Genomic DNA, 12,364 nt, shown 5'->3' on the forward strand with positions numbered 1-12,364 from the left:
CAGGCAAGGCTCTGTGGTGTCAGGGCTGGGATGGGGACACTGAGGAAGGAAACTGGAATCGTTGCTTGCTGGAAATTCAACCCAATAAACATCTAATTGTTTGCACCTTCGGACTCTGGGTATTGCTGCTCTGTGTGTACGCAAGACAGACCCAGTAATTGGAGGGTGAAGGGATAAACCCTCTAACACTAACTTACATCTAACACCCATTTGAACCCCTTCTTTTCACACCATTGCTCATTCTCAGGGGCTGCTTTGTCTCCAGACAGATCCATTCTCTTTCAGAACAGCCTTCCTCTTTCCCTCTGTTTCACTCACTGAGGTGTGAGAGTGAACACTCCCCTTCCCTCTAGTCTCAGACAAGCACTAGTATTAACTGTTTGCTACTGAGGGGTTTAGAAAGCATTTGTCAAGATGCCATTTCTGGGGGATTTTTCCCAAGATCCAGTATTTTGTGTTCAAACATCTCCCAGCTGCCTTGGTGAAAATAAGGCTAAGGTTTCCTTGCAATGTAGAGGGAGTTTTTCACCCCAGACGGGACTTGAACCCACAATCTCTGACTTAGAAAGCCATTGCCTTGTCCATTAGGCCACTGGGGCCTTGTGAAAGAAGGGAAATTCCATCTCCTAAATGCATATTTCTCATATTAACTTGGAAGCCAAATACCCTCTTTCTGCACCTTACAGAAATGTCTGCATCCCCTGGCAGCGAGGCTACTGGGGAGGTCGCTGACAGAGCTGAGCACCACCTTTCTGCCAGCCATCTTTAGAGAAGAAGGCTCTTTCCCCTGACAGCCACACAGCGCTGCCTAGCATCCCGAGAGCCTCCCTCGTGTTCTCCCACAGCAGCCGCCTGCCGGTGTGGGTGGGAAAAGGGGACCAGGAAGCAGTGCGGCCTCATTACGGGACAGGAGGCCCTCGCCATGCCCAGGCCTGCCTCTTGCCTTCAGCCCAGGCAGCCAGAGGTGCCGGGGAGCTCTCTGGCAGGCCGCCGCCTCAGCCAGGAAATAAGGAAAAGGCGATGAATGAAGAAGTCAGGAAATAACAAGGAAATGAAGAGGTTTGTCGAATGGGTTTCTGCCCGATTTACCATCTTCTCAGCTACCGCTCAAAGTTAAAGACCTAAAGTCAACCTATTGGCATAAGTATAGATGGTTGGATCGGAATTAAAAGGAGCTGCTGTCACAAGTGTTAGGTGCCTGCAAGCAGCATGTAGACTGTTTAAAACCGCCGCAATTAGAGGCTCAGATGAAACGTTTGCCCTAAATCAGAAGCGACAATAGGACGACCAGCAGAACGCCACTCTAGGTTCATGGCAGAGTAATGGAGGCTGTTAGAGGCAAAAAGTCATTCCTCAAAATTTGGAAATCAGATCCTAGTGAGGATAATAGGGAGGTGCACAAACTCTGGCCTGTTAAGTGTCAAAGTGTAACAAGTCAGGCCAAGAAAGAATCTGAGAAGCAACATGCTAAAGACACAAAAGCTAAGCATAAATCCGGTCAATGCGAATCCTGGCCTGTCCCCGCAGAAAGGTGAACCCCCTCTGTGGCTGGAGTGAGCTCCTCTAAGCCGACCTCACTACAGACCTGCGCCAGGTAGTGCTCATTGTAAAAATGTTTCTTCTGAAGGTTGGAAAAACAGGACCAGCGGTGCTCAGGCCGGCTGACACAATTAAAATCCCCCCCAACACCAAACATCATGCAGTCCTGAGGAAGGGAGCCTTTGATCTTCCCTCTCATGCCTTAACTGGGGACCATACACACTAATATAGCAGTAACCAGTGCCACAGAGCACAAAGCCCACCAGTAATGCCCTCCCTGGTTGGAGCTCCAGCCCCTTCTGTACTCGCACCGCCAACGTGAAGAACAAGACTCCAGCCCCATCATTCTTCCCTGGCCAGGAGGCCCTTCCTCCAATCACCCTCTGCCCATCAAGCTACCCTAGAGTTGTTAATGTGCATTTCCTGAACACCCACCATGGCCAAGTCCAGCTGCTCCAAGGCAATGAACATCAAGTGCCACCTCCTGGGCCCCCAAATCCCTTCCACCTGGCCGCTTTCACACATGCCCCTTCCCTGGTACTGCCCTCACTCAGCTGCACAGAGGAGCTTCCATCCCAATCCCTGCCTGTCACTGCCCAGCACCCCCTGTGGCACCATTCTTGAGGGTCCCCCTGCCTCACTCTCTTCCTGCCATATTGGGAAAGGCAGCTCCCATCTCTCCTTGTTAAAGGTCAGGTGGGCCAACTAGGGGCAGAAGCCCATTCTATGTTTTCCTACTGCAGAGCCCAAGATCAGAGACTCACCTTCAGTGCCACCCAGAGGGGAGGCAAGTGGGGCAATTTGCCCCAGGCCCCAGGAGAATACAGTATTGCACCTTTTTTTTAATGGAAGGGGCCCCCAAAATTGCTTCGTTCCAGACCCCCTAAGTCCTCTAGGGCAGCACTGCTCACCTTGGGTGCAGACACAACTGTGTTCCCAGAGAACAAGCCACCACTGCACAAGGAGGGAAGAAAAGACCTGCCAAACCCTGGGATTGAACCAGAAACCTTTAGATCTTCAGTCTAATGCTCTCCCAACTGAGCTACTTCAACAGCTATGTAGGGACACTTTGGCCTGTTGCTTCTCTGCCCGGGATGTTTTTGCAGCAGTTGCACACAAAAAAGGACGTCATTGGGAGCGGCCCATGAAGACAAGACTCGCTTTTGCCTGCCTTGCTCAGCTTGACTTGCTGCCTCACCCCGTTCCTGCCCTAGTGCCCGGGTTGACCTGGTGGTGGAAGGGGACTGGGGGCCAGTGGCGCGGGGAGGAGGTTGAGCTGGACCCTGAGCTAGACTAGACCCTGGCAGTGACAGTCTGGCCACCACCTGCCGCCCCACCCTGTTGTCCTGGCTTCCCCCACTGGGCGTCATTTCGGGAGGGAAGTGGGGCTTCTGCCTCCCCTCCCCGATTTTCACACCGCAGAGGAGTGCGAACAGGAAAACGAACGGCTGCTCCACACCCCCATCGGAGGAACCCGACGCCCTTAGCTGTGGGGAGTAAGAAGTGGCTGTTGGCTGACAGGGCCTGTCCCCGAGGAGCTGGAACAGCAGCTGCCGCCTCCCCCTCGGCTCCAGGCTGTGGGAAATGCTCATTGCCTGGCTGCATGGGCGGCTGCTGCTCCGTGCTCTGGAGAGCGTCTGTATTGCTCTGTCAACTCCCCATCTTCACTGAGCCAGTCTGGTAAGGTCCCAAGTGCCCCCTCCGGCCTGGCAGCTGAGAGTCTGTGCAGACATCAGCCCCCCTGCCAGCCCCACAGGCAGCAGCAGCGCCAGCCCCCCAGCACCACAGGGGCACTCAATGCACTTCCTGAGGGGAAATGGCTCCTTGGCGTCCAGCTGCTAGAGTGAGAGCCAGGAGAGAGCAGTGTCTGGCTCACCTTGGGGGAGAGAAGAGACCTGGTGAGTGCGGATCTCCCTCAGCCCCCCCCACAAGGCTGGTCAGTTGTATTGTCACTGTGATAGTCGGTGCTTCCCTTCAGGGCCGGCCCTAGAGGGATCCGGGGCATGTGTAAGCGGGGGAATGGTCCCGCTATTGTGGGGAACTTTCCTGGCTTCTGTGTACCCCGGTGAAGTGGGCTAGCAAAAGGATCTGAGTCCTTGCTCCCACTTCCTTTACCCAGAGGCCTCCCTGCCCTTGAGGACTCTCCTGTTTGGCAGAGTTCTCGTAGCCCCAACAAGACTGGGCCCAGGATTCCTGGGGGGCTCAACCCCCAACCCTGCTGTGGCCACCTAGGACAGGGGCTAAGGTGTCCCCACTCCGGGGTACCCTCTCTGCACTGGGCACCTCCCTGACCCACTGATTATTCCATACAATTTAAAGCAAATACAAGTTGTTTACTTAACAATCAATTTAAAGAAAAGAATAAGAATAAATGGGAACGGTTACAGGGAAACACATCACCCTGCTCTGTGGCAGGGAACATTACAAACAATGTCTCTGGACATCAAAGCACTTTGCAGTCTGTTCCTTGTAGGCCCCAGGCCTCCTTCTCAGGCCCTGGCTGTGCTGCAGGGATGCTGTGGGTGGGACACTTGAAATGGTGGTGACCACACACCTCCGGGCTTTGGGTGGTGGGATCCTTCTTTCCAGTGCCAGCCCCCCGGCAGGTTAAGGTCCCCTCCCAACCTGGCCTGCATGGACCCTTGGCTGGAGTGTCTTTTGCGCTGGGCCCTTTGCAAGGTTCCCCCTTGGCTGGCCCCAGTTGCTCACCACACTCTGGCTCTCTGGCTGCAGCTCTGCTCCCAGCACAGGATCTGCTCTCCTGGGCTGTGCCTCTGGCTCTCTGGCTGCAGCTCTGGCCCCTCTGGATCTGGCCTGGCTCTGTTCTCCAGCTCAGCTTGGGCCCCTGCTTCCTCCTTAGCTCGGCCCCACTCTGTCTGACTCCGGCACATTCCTGCTCACACACGGAGGACGGGACCCACACTGGCCTTCTGTCTCCCTGATTAGCCGGCCTGCCCTGTCAATCAGGCTGACCTGAAGCATTGGCCTCTTGCCATTGTTCCTGGGGACTGTCAGTCTCAGGGTCCTGATTTGCCATCAAACCCTCCCCTTTTAGTGCTGGGAGCTAGCAGCCAAAACACCCCCACTGAATGTTAGTAAGGGGCAACAGTCCCCTTACATTCCCCTGCTAAAATTCTGCCACAGCCACAATAGTTACACCGGTACATCCGGGCCCCATAAAAACAACATATATCCACATCATATTATATTAAAACCCATTAACAATTACGAAAAGAACATTTAACATAGTTAACACTCCACATCTACTTCTTAATACTATACATAACAATATTCATCAACACACTACATAGAACCAATAACATAAGTATCTCTAAGTCTAACAGGAAGTACACCTTTATTAGCCCGCTGGGACCTCCTTAAAACTGGTGGTTCGTTACCCATATTTTCTGTTTCCCTATCCTCAGGTAATACTGGGTCAGTTTGAGGGATCTGGCCATTCTCGTTAGGGTTTGGGTTTGCCCCACTCTGTCCCCCTCTGTATTCGGTTTGTGGGACTAGAACCATTTCCCAACTAGTTTCAGCCTCCTCAGAGTGTACTGATCTACGCCTCCTATGGTCCCTGTCTGGACTAAGAGTGCAATGTTTCAACTGGTCCCTGTGTACTACTCTCTCAGGACCTCCTCGTTCAGGCCGGATGGTGTAAACTGGTAGCTCGGGATTGGTGTGAGCAACTACAATGTGGGGCTTTGACTCCCACTTGTCCTGTATTTTATTACGCCCCCGGTGTCTATGGTTACGAACTAGCACACGGTCACCGGGCCTGATGAGAGCCCCACTGGACTTGCGATCATAAGTCCTTTTCCTACTTTGGGCAGTGTCTTTAGTTGTATTGAGAGCAACTTCACAGGCTATCTTCAGCCTGTCATGGTGACCTTTGACCCAGTCATCCAAATTGGTCACCACATCCTCCTCAGGGCCCTCTCTGTCCAGAATATCCAATGGCAACCTGGGATCCCTCCCAAACATGAGATAAAAAGGAGCGTAACCTGTTGACGAATGGACATGGCTGTTATAGGCCAACACCAGCTCAGGGAGATGTTCCTGCCAGGCTTGCTTCTTTTCCGGCGGGAGTGTTCTTAGCATATCGTGCAGTGTCGGTTAAATCTCTCGCACTGAGCGTTTCCTTGCGGGTGATAGGGTGTTGTTCGGCTTTTGGCTATGCCATACAGTTTACACAATTCAGCTATCACTTCTGATTCAAAATTCCTCCCTGATCCGAGTGTAACCGTGCGGACAACCATAGTACACAAACCAATGTTTTATGAGGGCATCAGCCGTTGTCCGCGCTGTCTGGTTTCTAGTTGGAACTGCAACAGTGAATCGGGTGAACATGTCCGTGAGAACCAGTATGTTCTCATACCCTCTGAAGTTCTCTCTAGCCGTGTGTAATCCATTGCTAGGACCTCCATTGGGGCAGTCACATTAGTACAGGTCAAAGGGGCTCGGTTGGGAGGAAACACATCTTTGGCTAAGGCACACCGTTTACACTGACGGATCCATGCTTGCACGTCGCTACCCATTGTGGGCCAGTAATAGTTTCTCCTCATCACCTCCAGAGTGCTCCTGTCTCCGAAATGTCCCCCATGATCATGCCTGGCTTCATAAACTTGACGGCGGAGCGACACAGGCACCACTAACTGCCACACTTCCTCACCATCTCGGGATGGTATGTTACCCGGAACAGCACTCCACGGTGTAATCTAAGTCGTTCCCACTGTCTGGCTAGCTTCTTAGACTGGGGTATCTGGCCCCAAATCTCCGATCTGGCCTCCTTTGGCTCATGACTGCCACTAAGACAGGTCCAACATCACCTTCGCGTTGCAGAGTCTGAATCTCCTCCCATGAGTACCCCGAGATTATTGCGCTCTCCCCTTTTACCTGATTTTGTACTGCATCCTCTACCGTCACTTCATCCTCGGGCTTTGGATTCTCGAGCCACAAACACGTACGCACAACATCTGCAGGGATGACTAGGAAGTCTTTCTCTAGATCCTCACCCTCTTCTGATTCCTCCTCCAGAGGCAATCTAGACAGGGTGTCAGCATTGATGTTCTGCCTTCCAGGTTTATACTGTACTTCAAAAGTGAACTCAGCGAGTTGGGCCACCCAGCGGTGCTCAATTGCACCTAAATTAGCCGTTGCCAGGTATCGGAGTGGATTGTGGTCTGAGATTACCGTGAATTTAGAGTACACTAAATAATCCTTAAATTTTTCAGTGATAGCCCACTTCAAGGCCAACAGTTCTAGTTTAAAAGCACTGTAGTTTTTGTCATTTCTTTCTGACCTCCTCAGCCCTCGGCTTGCATATGCGATTACACGCTCGGCCCCCTCTTGCTTCTGGCTGAGCACCGCACCTAGGCCGTGCAGGCTTCCATCAGTTGTCACTATAAATGGCAGGCTAAAGTCAGGATATGCAAGTACAGGTGGTGACATAAGCTGATGTCTTAATTTGTCAAAAGCTGTCTGACAGGCATCATCCCACACAAAACATTGGTCCTTTCCCTTCCTTTGGGTGGGTTGGCCCACTAGTCCATATAGCGGTGCAGCAACGTGTGCAAACTTTGGAACGAATCGTCTGTAATAGCTCATGAAACCTAGAGCCTGCCGCACTTGCTTGGCATTCTTGGGGACCGGCCAATTTTCCAGTGCCCTGGTCTTCTCCTCATCTACCTGGATTCCCTCCTTTGAAATCACATGGCCCAAGAATTTGACTTTTTCACGTAGGAGGCAGCACTTGCTTGGCTTCAGCTTTAATCCGTGTTCCTTCAATCGTGTGAAAACCAAGTCCAATTTTTCCATATGACTCTCAAAATCCTTGGAAAACACAATAATATCATCCAGGTATATCAGCAAAGTGTCTAAGATATAGTCTCCCAAAACCCCCTCCATTAGTCTCTGGAACGTAGCAGGTGCATTACACAAGCCGAATGGCATACGTGTCCATTCAAACAGCCCAAAGGGAGTCGTCACTGCTGTCTTTTCCTGGTCTCGTTCTTCCACTGCAACCTGGAAATAACCAGACGTTAAATCGAGGGTTGAAAACACTCTTGCACTCCCTAATGCATCCAGTGACTCTTCCACCCTGGGTAGCGGGTAGGCATCTTTGTGTGTTACCTCATTCAGTTTCCTGTAGTCACAGCAAAATCGCACCCCACCATCTTTTTTTATTACAATCACTGCAGGTGATGCCCACGGACTGTGGCTTTCTTTAAGGACACCTTGAGTCACTAGGTCCAAGATGTGTTTTTTTACCTCCTGGAACACTCGTGGTGAAATCCGCCGGTGTCTCTGTTTTATCGGGACAGCATCTCCAGTGGCTATTTGGTGTGTCACTGTAGTGGTGTAACCGAAGTCCCGCTCATCCCTGGAAAAGACCTCTTGATGTTTCTCCAGTAGCGCCCGCAAACGACCAACCTGTGTAGGGGTTAGCTGTTGGAGGTCCACTTGGACTGGAATGGGTAGCCCTCCATTGGGTGCCACTTGCGATGTGATAACCTGTGTGCCTTTTTTTACTTTTGTCACCCGCAGCTCATCCCCATTTTCTTCCAAGGCCACCCCCACTGGGGGTACCACTCCTTCAGGTCGGTGTATCTCTGCCACTCTGGTTCGGGGGCACAACTTTATGGCCTTCTTACTTGAGTTTAACAGCCTGACTGGCACTTTTCCTTTGCTGGCATTAGCCAGTACATTTGCAACCAGGAGCCCATTAGGGAGACTGGCCCCAGGTGTTGGCTCGACAAGCACTCTGTATCCGTCAAAGTCGCTTGGCACCCGGCAGCGTCCATCAATAATCTTCTCACTCCAGGGAGGTATAACCACCTTCTGTCTCCCTGCCACCCTAACATAGCCAATTTGTCCCGTTGGCCCCGGGAAACGTTCATGTCTCTCCACTTGGGCTAGTACTCGCTTCAGTGTAGCGTCCTTCCTGGGCTGCCCGTGACGGTTCATCTCCTGGGTTCCTTCTCCTATCAACAGTAATTCTTTCAGCTCTCTTATAATATTCATCCCAAGAATTCCTGGTACTCTGTTCTCCATTAAAGTCTTTTCTGAAGCTGTGTCCTTTAGAATAAAGATGCATTTCCCAGGGATTGTTCGACCCATGTACCCTACATCAGCTTCAAGGCACCCCACCACAGGGATGGCAAGTCCATTAGCTGCCGTTAGCTGTACAAATCGGGTATTATGCATGGTCAGATCTCTCTCTTTTAAGTGGTTTCGGAAATATGATTCAGAAATAGTGGTGACTTCTGAGCCAGTGTCTATCAAACAGCGGGTTCTCACCCCTGCTATGGTTATTTCCACTGTCAAGCAGTCCCCGAAAGCTCGGCCACAGAAGTCGTTGAATATACTAACATCATCAGGGTCCTTTTCCTCGCTGCTGCCACGCTGCCCTTTTTCTAGGGACAGCCGTAGAAACCCTTCAGTCCCCACTCGGCCTTCTGATGGTGGGCTGCTTGCTCCCCGTGCCTCTTGAATTTCAGGTGCCTGGGACTCCAGTCTCCTCATTGTACATTCTCGACTAGTATGTCCTGGCCTTTCGCAAGTGTAGCAAACGTATCTGCCCAGCTCGTCCTTCAGTGGAGATCTTCTTCGGGGTCCTGGGGCCCTTGGATGTCTTGGCATATTGGTGGGGTTTTTCCTTTCATCACCTCAGTCATTACTTTCAGCATCTCCCCTGTTGGACCGCCAGTTTTGGACAGCTTCACTTAAGCTTTCCAATGTTAGCTGTGTTTGGGGCAGGGCTTTTTCCCCAGCAGCTGCATTCACTAGGCCCCACTTCGTGTACAGGGGTTACTCTTGGCTGTCTCTGCCACAGGAACTTCCTCTTCTTCTGACCACATAATGGCAGCCTGCATGAGTTCATAGAACTTCTTACTGGGCTCTTCCTTAAACCTCCTTTTCATTTCACGTCGGAGGAGTCATCACGAAGCCCCAACACCAGCTGCTCTTTCAGAACTGTATCTGGGTCTGGAACTCGTTGAGGGTCTCGCCGCTCCACTTTGCTCATTCTCTCCTGGAGGTCATATGCATATGCCCGGATAGTTTCACCAGGCTCCTGCTTTCTCTCAAAGAACTCCTTTAGTCGGGTTCCAATAGGCACCTTGTCTCCATACACTTCTAGGAGGAGTTCAAATACCTTTTCCACATCTTTCTTGTCTGCCACTGCCATGAACTTTACTGTGGCCTTGGCCTGGCCCTTGAGATGTTCCTCTATGAAGTCTACATGGTCTTCTACAGGTACTCTTAGCACACGCAGAGCTGCCTTCACAGACTTGACCCACTCTTCTACCGTAATGTCTCCTGGTCTTGTCGGGAAGCCACCAAACTCTGTGACCTTCCGCTCCCGTGGGACATAAATAGTAGGGGGTTTCTTAGCTTCTGCTGCCTGTTGGTCTATCACTGCCTTAGCCAGTGATAAGGCTTCTCTCTGTTCAGTTCTAGCTTGTTGTAATGCCTCCGCTTGGTCTGATAATCTGCGCTGAAGTTCAGCAAACTGGGTCCGTAGTTCTTCAATTCCAGCCATGGTAGAGTGCTCAACCAGGCCTGGACAGTGCTACTAGAACTCAAGCAGTAAACCAATGGGGTGGACCCTGTGGATAGGATCCTGTTCGTGACGCCAATTATGTAAGCGGGGGAATGGTCCCGCTATTGTGGGGAACTTTCCTGGCTTCTGTGTACCCCGGTGAAGTGGGCTAGCAAAAGGATCTGAGTCCTTGCTCCCACTTCCTTTACCCAGAGGCCTCCCTGCCCTTGAGGACTCTCCTGTTTGGCAGAGTTCTCGTAGCCCCAACAAGACTGGGCCCAGGATTCCTGGGGGGCTCAACCCCCAACCCTGCTGTGGCCACCTAGGACAGGGGCTAAGGTGTCCCCACTCCGGGGTACCCTCTCTGCACTGGGCACCTCCCTGACCCACTGATTATTCCATACAATTTAAAGCAAATACAAGTTGTTTACTTAACAATCAATTTAAAGAAAAGAATAAGAATAAATGGGAACGGTTACAGGGAAACACATCACCCTGCTCTGTGGCAGGGAACATTACAAACAATGTCTCTGGACATCAAAGCACTTTGCAGTCTGTTCCTTGTAGGCCCCAGGCCTCCTTCTCAGGCCCTGGCTGTGCTGCAGGGATGCTGTGGGTGGGACACTTGAAATGGTGGTGACCACACACCTCCGGGCTTTGGGTGGTGGGATCCTTCTTTCCAGTGCCAGCCCCCCGGCAGGTTAAGGTCCCCCTCCCAGCCTGGCCTGCATGGACCCTTGGCTGGAGTGTCTTTTTGCGCTGGGCCCTTTTACCAAGGTTCCCCCCCTTGGCTGGCCCCAGTTGCTCACCACACTCTGGCTCTCTGGCTGCAGCTCTGCTCCCAGCACAGGATCTGCTCTCCCTGGGCTGTGCCTCTGGCTCTCTGGCTGCAGCTCTGGCCCCTCTGGATCTGGCCTGGCTCTGTTCTCCAGCTCAGCTTGGGCCCCTGCTTCCTCCTTAGCTCGGCCCCACTCTGTCTGACTCCGGCACATTCCTGCTCACACACGGAGGACGGGACCCACACTGGCCTTCTGTCTCCCTGATTAGCCGGCCTGCCCTGTCAATCAGGCTGACCTGAAGCATTGGCCTCTTGCCATTGTTCCTGGGGACTGTCAGTCTCAGGGTCCTGATTTGCCATCAAACCCTCCCCTTTTAGTGCTGGGAGCTAGCAGCCAAAACACCCCCACTGAATGTTAGTAAGGGGGCAACAGTCCCCTTACACATGGGACAAATCCCCCCTTTCCTCCCCAGGCCCTGCCCCCACTTCACCCCTTCCCCCAAGCCCCCACCCCTGTCCCATCTCTTCCCGCCCTGCACCTTCCTGCCCCATTCCTCTTCCTCTCCCACTCTCCCTGCTCCTCCCCCTCCCCCCAGCGCCTCCTGCACCCCACTGAACAGCTGATCACTGGCAAGTGTGAGGAGCTTGTCAGCAAGGCCTGTAGTGGGGAGGGGGGGAGCTGGCTGCCAGTGGGCACTGAGCACCTTTTTTTCTCTCTGTTGGTTCTGCAGCCCCGTAGCTCCCATGGAGTCGCTGACTCAGCTCCTTTCACACTCTAGAGAGAGGAGCAGAACCAGGGCTATGGCTGATCTATGGGGCACTAGGTGAGTGGCAGAGGCTTCAGGCGCTGAGAGTTTGCCCAACGCCTCAACAACACAGTGTGAGGTGGTGTCCCAGGCATCTCTATGGAAGGAGCAGAACAGAATTTACTTGGGGTGGGGAGAGAATTGAGAGTGTCTCAGGGGGTTGTACAGAGGTATTGCCCGGGTGAGAGACTGGCTAAAACACAGGCCTCGCTGTGAGCAGGATTTGAACCTGCGCAGGGGAACCCTATTGGATTTCAAGTCCAACGCCTTAACCACTCGGCCATTACAGCTGTAAGCACAAAACTGCCCCAATGCCAGAGAAACTGGTAAATAATCCCAATGCCCAGGCGTGAAGTCATCTGAACTACAGGATTCCCACAGCAAACCTGGCTCCCAAAGCACAGGGGGGATTGGGGGTTTGTTCTGTGTGCTTAGCCAGGTGCCACAGGAGTCTTTGCTGCTTTTACAAATCCAGACTAACACGGCCCCTCTGATACTCCTAGTGACACTCTCCAATGGATCCCCATCCTCCACCCACCTTGAGCTAGGTAGGAGCGGATCATCATTATCCCTACTTGAGAGAGGGAGAAGCTGAGGCTGAGAAAGGAGAATTCACTTGTTTTAGGTCACACAGCTAACCAGTGGTAGAGTTGGGAATAGGACCCAAGAGCCCTGATTTTCAAACTAACCCATCGG

General features: G+C 52.4%; 2 non-coding genes across 2 annotated transcripts; both read right to left on the reverse strand.

The window, feature by feature from the left end:
• Positions 1-526: 526 nt before the first annotated feature.
• Positions 527-599, reverse strand: TRNAR-UCU. The gene has a single exon. It is a non-coding gene; the product is annotated as a tRNA-Arg (tRNA).
• Positions 600-11,876: 11,277 nt separating this feature from the next.
• Positions 11,877-11,958, reverse strand: TRNAS-UGA. Its single transcript has one exon. It is a non-coding gene; the product is annotated as a tRNA-Ser (tRNA).
• Between the last annotated feature and the right edge of the window lie 406 nt (positions 11,959-12,364).

Source organism: Mauremys reevesii, linkage group 17 (assembly GCF_016161935.1).
Source record: "Mauremys reevesii isolate NIE-2019 linkage group 17, ASM1616193v1, whole genome shotgun sequence".
Classification (NCBI taxonomy): domain Eukaryota; kingdom Metazoa; phylum Chordata; order Testudines; family Geoemydidae; genus Mauremys; species Mauremys reevesii.